This window comes from Apodemus sylvaticus, chromosome 22 (assembly GCF_947179515.1).
Source record: "Apodemus sylvaticus chromosome 22, mApoSyl1.1, whole genome shotgun sequence".
NCBI classification, from domain to species: Eukaryota; Metazoa; Chordata; class Mammalia; order Rodentia; family Muridae; genus Apodemus; species Apodemus sylvaticus.
Genome location: NC_067493.1, coordinates 36522667 through 36530317, shown reverse-complemented (window position 1 = coordinate 36530317; position 7651 = coordinate 36522667).

The following is a 7651-nucleotide window of genomic DNA, read 5'->3' as shown; positions in this document are numbered from 1 at the left end:
CTATCAGTCAATGACTGCCCATTGAAGAATGATTCCCAAGTTAAAGACCCACCTAAGCCAGTTACACAGTCAAGGCAGACAAATGTCTATTTTAGTTTTTACCCTAAAGAGTAAACCAGAGGAATGCTCCTCACTGGGAGAGCCAAATGCATGTGTACTGGGGCCACCATGATGTTTCAACTCTGTCAGAACCATTTAAGAGGCAGACAGAATTCCCAGACTAAAACTAAGCCAAGCTCACCCAACCTACTCACCAGTGACCTGAAAAGGTTCATTTTTTTGTCCCATTTGCTATCCATCTACAAAATGTAGGTCAGTCGAGGTGCATTGATTCCGGCACATTGCGTTCAGAAATAAGAGTCTCTGGAGCTGGGAAGGACACCTCGGTTGCTAAATTACTTGCCTTGGAAACACAAAGACCTGATTTCTCTTTCCAGAACCCACATAAAAAAGCTCGGGATGGTGCTTGTTTGCAATCCTAGCACTGTGAAGGCATAGACAGGCTAATTCCCCAGAGCTCTCTGGCCAGCCAATCTAGGCTCCTTGGTAAGTTTCAGGCCAGTGTCTTAGAAAAAAAGTTGGAAAATTCCTGAGGAACAAGAGATTTTCTTCCAACCTCACATGTATAACACACACACACACACACACACACACACACACACAATGAGATTCTTTGACTGGCCTGACTTCTGGCTTCTGGAAGCTGTAGTTTCTGGAAGGAAGTTGAATGATGTACCATTCAAGTTTCTCACAGCAAGAAGATGGGAGCCACCTGTCTCTGTTGTCTTGTAGTTCCTAGGCACAGATAATGAGAAAAGGTCCACGTGCTTTCCTCTTTCCTGAGCCTGGGCTTTGCTCTTCGTGAAATGTAGTGTACATAAATCGCACAGATGCTCTCACTCTCTGCAGGTCTATGGGTCTTATGATGAGTAGAAATCCCACTCATATTACTATGACACCATAGATATTTTTAAAGGAAAACATGAAGGAGGGATATCAGAGCTTGTGTATTCCCATTCCTGGATTCTAATATCAACATTATGCTACTTGTTAATTTTTTTATTTGCATCTTGGACAGAGCTTAGAGGACAAATCTGTACAACATGCCTTGCATTTGGGCTCTTTAAGATTTCAAATGACCTAAACCCAATTCAGTGTTAGCATCCTTCGATTTCTCTATGTGTTTACCAGGACTGAACAAACAGGATCCTAATGAGTGTCCTTAGTGGAAAGACTGTTGAGCAAGGGTCTTGGGTGCTGGTCCTAGATTTCTCTCAATCACAGGTGAAAATCTCTGAAAATGGATGACCTCACCCCAGCCTCACTTTCCCCATTTCTAAAATGGGTGGATGGGCTCTGTAATAAAACATGGGAAACGTTATTTTAAAGTATTGTAAAAAGCAAAACTAAAACAGCACAGGGACTTTTAATAGCCCAGACAGACAATAGATAACAAAATTCAAAATATTAGTAACATATGGAGCAGAAATGTAAGATTCAATCTTAATAAATCTGTGTATTTATGAATTTATGTATATTTTTCCTTTAAATGAATCAATTTTTATCTTTAATATTAAATAATATTTAGGTAACAATGCATTCTTTTGTTCACATAGGTACTCATGGTTCTTGTGTGTATGTGTTTGTGTGTGTGTATGTGTGTGTGTGTGTATGTGTGTGTGTGTGTGAGATAAGCATATATGCATGTGTGTTGTGTGTCTCTGTGAACTATGCAGTTTTATTATTTTGAGACAGAGTCTTCCTGGGCCTGGAACTCACTTTTTAAAGCCAGAGTTAACCAGCAAGGCCCCCAATTGTCTCTCCTTATCCCACAGTGCTGGGGTGACACATGCACATGTCTCATGCTTGGGATCTAAACTCAGGTCCTCACGGTTGTGTACCAATCAATGACCCAGCTCCCTAGCCATTGCTTACGATTCTTACCTCACTAGATAAAATAACACAAAAGTCATAACTGATATAGTGGGCATCATTTTGTCCTTGTGTGCAGCCTTTCCTGAAATGGACTGGATGGCTGGTTTGCTTCTGTCTTACTGAGGCTAATTCTAGAAGGGGAAAAAAAACCCCAAAAAACTAGAATTGTCTCCCCACACCTGTCATTCATCACAGTTTCTCTCCAGAAGAGAAGAATGGAAGGGTGTTACAAAACAGGAGCTGTGGCTTGTTGAGAAAGATGAATCTGTGGTGACGAATCAGGCCCAGGCCACCGATGCCACCTAAATCATCAGAGAAGCCTCTGTCAGGGACACCCTCTAGGAGATTACAGACTCAGCACCACCCATCCATCTCACCCAGGGTTTACTGCAGGGCTCTGTGACAAGTGATGTTTTGGGCTAAGAAACCCTGGGATTCTTATCCAAAAAGCTTCTCAGATGAATTAGTGAGGAACCAAGCAACCTCAGGAGTTTCCTGCAGCTGAGTGGCTCTGGAGATGACCTAGAAAATAGTGTCTGTGTCCAACTCGTCACAGTTCCATCCCAGCTGGTTAGAACAAGCAACCAGTGCGGGGAAAGATGGCTCAGTGGTCAGGAGCCTTGCTGTTCTTGAACTAGAATTCAGTTTCTGGCACTCACCATAGGTGGCTCACAAACACTTGTAACTCCAGCTCCGGGTGATCTAATGCCCTTCTCTGGCACTACACACCTATGTGTATAGATAACATCCCCGACACAGATCTAACTAAAAAAATGAAAGCAAATCTTTAAACAATAGGAGTACTATTTTACCTGAGAGGTCTATTAAGGCGGTAAATAAATACCCCCACCTTGCCAGACATCTACACCAAGACAGCAGGTTGGGTAATTGGCTTCTCCTCCCTGTTCTACAGCCTTACAGCTGTGTACCAGTACCTAGGAAATACTAAATTCCCTTGTGAGGTTTTAAGGTGGAACTTCCAAGAATTGCAGGGTCTTCCCTCTGCTGCTCTAGTTAAGTTCAGTGATTAAGTCGGAGTTCCTTGTCATCCAGCACCCTTTGTCTGATCACCTCCTAAGTGCTGACCTCTCTGTTAACTCCCATCCTTGGCCAATTTCCCAATCCTAGTTTAAACATGCAGTTGTCACGCATCTCATGCAAGACATCTGAAGCTAGCATTCAGCAAATTGGTTAGAAAAAAAAAAGTGGTGATGTTAGGCAGAAAATAGGCTATTTTCAAAACAAGCCCACTGAATTCAGTCAAGCAAGCAAGCAGTTACCAACTGGTTGGTTGTAATCCAACCGTTGGAAGGGTTGCTGCTGTTCAAAGCCATCTGTGTATATAGACACAGCGTTAGTGTCTATAAACCGACATCCTTAGGATTAGTCCTCCGTATCAGCACATTAATACTTTTCTCTGCTAGTTTTTTCCCCCCTCACGCTTGATAGCATCTTTCATTGGGGAATTAATTTATCCTAATTCATGTTAAAGCACAGTGTTCCTTTGTTAGATTTGATTCCACTTACAAAAGCAATGCATGTTAGGCAGAGGAAACAGCTTAGCTGGTAAAACACTTGCTGCATGAGCGTGAGGGCCAGGGTTCAGAGCCCCAGGACCAAAGTGCAACCTGAATGTGAGTGGCAGGCAGCTTGCCTGCAGCCCGAAGGCATGGGAGGCAGGGGTGGGAGTCCTGGAGTAATCTGGCCAGCTAGAGAAGTGGAAATCAAGAGCTCCAGGTTCAGCAAGACACACCGTCTCATTATTTAAGGTAGAGAGTGATAGAGGGGACATCTGATGTCAACTTCAGACCTCCACAGGTGTGTGCTCACATGGGTACACACCCCCATATAGAGAGGGTTAGGATCCCCAATCATCATAGTAGAAAACATGGCAATTGGCAGGCAGCCATGATACCAGAGCAATATCTGAGAACTTCCATTCTCATCCACAGGCACAAGGGGGGGGGGGAGGAAGGGAGAGGGGGAGGGGGAGGGGGAAGGTGAGGCAGAGGGAGAGGGGGAGGTGAGGGGAAGGGGGAGGGGGAGGGGGAAGGTGAGGCAGAGGGAGAAAGCCCATCTTCAGTGTCACTCTCCCAATGAAGCCACACTTCCTAGTCCTTCCCAAACAGTACTACCAACTGGGGACCAAGCATTCAAATATATGAGCCCATGAGAACCATTTTTCTTCAAACTACCATAGAGTCTCAAAATATTTTCAGGAAAGTGAGCTCATGCAGCCAGACATTGTGTTGGGTTATTAGCTTGGCCCAAGAATGTCTTGTAAATGCTAGCTGGAAATTTGGCCAAACTCTCTTTATTTCCTTGCTGTGGTATTTCCTTTCTTCACCCAGTATATTTTCCCATGGCCGAGATTCATATGTTTATGATCAAGTGATTGGGAAGTGATTCATTCTGTCTCCATCCCTTGCAATGCCTAGCTTCTGAAATCCACATCCCTGGTCTTAGATACTGAGAGTTGTCAAGGATTATGGAAGGAGAGTGAAACAAAACAGGAAGAACGAGCGTTCACTACAAATGCTACAAAATCATATCTCTGCTTTCCAAACCCACGACTTAGCCAGCAAAGCACTTACTGTCTAAAGGAGAGGAACTGAGTGTGGATCCTTACCACCCACATTTAAATCCAGGCATGTCAGTGCTCATCTGCAGACCCAGCTCTGGAAGGTGGGAATGACTGGATAGATTGTTGGAGCTCTCTAGACAACCAATTTGGCTGAATCAGTGAGCTCAAGGTTCAATGAGATACCCTGTCTCAAAAAGAGACAGTAGAGAGTAACCAAGGAATACATCTGACACCAACTTCTGGTCTCTACATGTATAGAAACTATAACAATATCTCTCTCTCTCTCTCTCTCTCTCTCTCTCTCTCTCTCTCTCTCACACACACACACACACACACACACACACACACACACACACACACACACACACACAGCATCGTAGAACTCACTTTCCTGAAAATATTTTGAGGCTCTATGGTAGTTTAAATAAGAATGCTTCTCATAGGCTCAAATATTCAAATGTTTGGTCCCCAGTTGGTAGGATTGCTTGGGAAGGACTAGGAAGTATGTCTTCATTGGAAGAGATGTGCAACTGGGGATCGGCTCTCTGTGTGTGTCTTTCTCTCTCTGTCTCTGTCTCTGACTGTCTCTGTCTGTCTGTCTGTCTGCCTGCCTGCCTGCTTTGTGCCTGTGGATGAAGATGTAAGTTCTCAGCTATTGCTCTGGTACCTGCCTGCCTGCCTGCCTGTCTGCTGTCATGTCCTCTACTCATGATTGGGGACTCTTAACTCTCTGGAACTGGGAGTCCCAGCAAACTCTTTATTTTTATGAGTTACTTTGGCCATGGTGTCTCTTCATAATGATAGAAAAGTGGCTAAGACAGGTCCCAGATATTTACATTCTCCGCCTGTCTTATAATATTCTAAAGGAAGACACAGGATAGACGGATGAGGAAAAGTACCTAGAGAAAGGACTATCACTGATTTTTGTTTATTGTGATTATTTTCAGTTCATAGAAATGAATGATTTAACGAATCCATTTCAAGACTTTCTTTATGGCGCTCAGATATCAGGGGGCCATTTCGAGATTGAATTTGTTACTCTGTCAGAGGCTTGCCTTGGCAGACCCTTTCATTTTGCCTTGAGTGTGTATGTGTTGTGCATGCATTTGTGTTGGTGTGTTCACACTTATGCGGGGCATCCAAGTCAACATCAGGCATCTTCCTTTGCTTCTTATCTTGTTTAAGGAGGTGGGGTATCTCACTCATCCATGAAGACTATAGTTCTACATAGTCTAACTAGCCAGCTTGTCTGCAGGGACCACTTTAGCTTCCTCATGCTGGGATTACAAATAGCTACATTACAAAAAGCTCTTTTATGTGAGTTGGAGGGGGTCAGAACCCTGGTCTTCACATTTGCATAGCAAGCACTTTAACCACTGGGACATCTCCTCAGCCTTCATTTTTCTTTTTGAGACAGGGTCTTGCTATCCAGCTCAGGCTGGTCTAGAACTCATTATTTCCCCCTTTCTCGGCCTCCTAAGTCACTTAGAAGCCACTATGCCTGACTCTGGACATCTTACTCTTATTTCTGTTTCTCATCTTACAGTCTACTCTGGAGCTTTGTGAAGAACTCTTCAGGTGCTTTGGTAACTATTATGCCTCCTTTGTGTTGGTTTGAACATGTTTGGTCTAGGGAGTGGCGTTGGTTGGAGGTGTGGTCTTGTTGGAGGAAGTGTGTCACTGTGGGCATGAGTTTTAAGACCCTTTATCCTAGTTGTCTAGAAGCCAGTCTTCTCCTGGTGGCCTTCAGATGAAGATGTAGTACTCTTAGCTTCTCCCACACCATGCCTGCCTGGATGCTGCTATGCTCCTGCCTTGATGATAATGGATCAACCTCTGAACCTGAAAGACAGCACAGTTAAATGTTGTCCTTGACCATGGTGTCTGTTTGCAGCAGTAAAACCCTAACTAAGACATCCTCCTAGACCTGTCTGCTGGGAGAGATAGTAGTATGTCTAGTCTCTCTCTACACAGTGTTGGATACCAAACCTGCTAAATTTCTTCCTTGTCTTGGATTACCCCAGTGGTGTGAGCATAGACTCTTCATAGTGACTATTGAGATTTTTTTTAATATCTCTTTTTGTGGGGATTGGGAAGGCATGGTGCATATCCCATGGCTCAGGTATGGAGATCAGAGGACAACTTGTAGGAGTCAGTTCTCTCCTTTTATCATGTGAGTTCTAGGGCACAAACTCAAGTTGTTAGCCTCAGCAGCAAGCTCCTTTCCCTGCTGAGGCATCTCAGTTGCCTTCTGATGACATTTCTTGAGGTGTCCACAACAGTGGCCATAGCTATTGACCTTGACCTCATCATTTTCTCTGTGGGTGCTTAAACTGGTTTGTTAGGAATAACCGCAAAGGTTGGGTGTTGTTAGAGTGCGCTACCCTGTGTTAGAACCTTTGTTCATTGCTGTGACAAAATGACCAACAAAAGCTACACTGGAAGAAAGGAAAGGCTCATTGTTCAAAGCACAGTTTACTAAGGTGTGAAAGGTACATGGGCAGGAGCACAAAGACACTGGTCACATTGCATCTGCAGTCAGGAAGCAGATGGATGGATAGATAGATAGATAGATAGATAGATAGATAGATAGATAGATAGATAGATAGGGTTGTGCTCAGCTTGCCTTCTACTTTTTGTTCAGTCCATGTCCCCAGCTCATAATCCAGTTCTTTCCTCATTCAGGGTGTGTCTTCCTCTCTCATTTAGACCCTCTTGGTAATCCCCTTATACACACTCAGACTTACCTCTTAGGTGATTCTAAACCTGGTCAAGATGATAAGAGGAACCATCACAGACCCCACCGATTCATGTGGTAGGTCACCAGTGGGCTGTATTGGGAAGGTGATGGAACCTTGAAGAACTATAGTCTATTAGGTGATGATGAAATTATTAGACACACCACACCCAGAAAGATTAATCATGGCCTCATGGCAAAGATCGGTTCTTTCTAGTATGGTTTGCTTGGAAGTAAGCTTCTTTATATGCTTGGCATCTTCCACCCTCTGTCAACTCCCCTTTTCTCTGCTATGTCATGGCTTAGCCAGAGGGCTATCACCAGAGGCTAGAAAGATGGGGGACTATCCGATCTTAGTCATTTAGTCACTGACACTCTGAGCTATAAAAGACCTT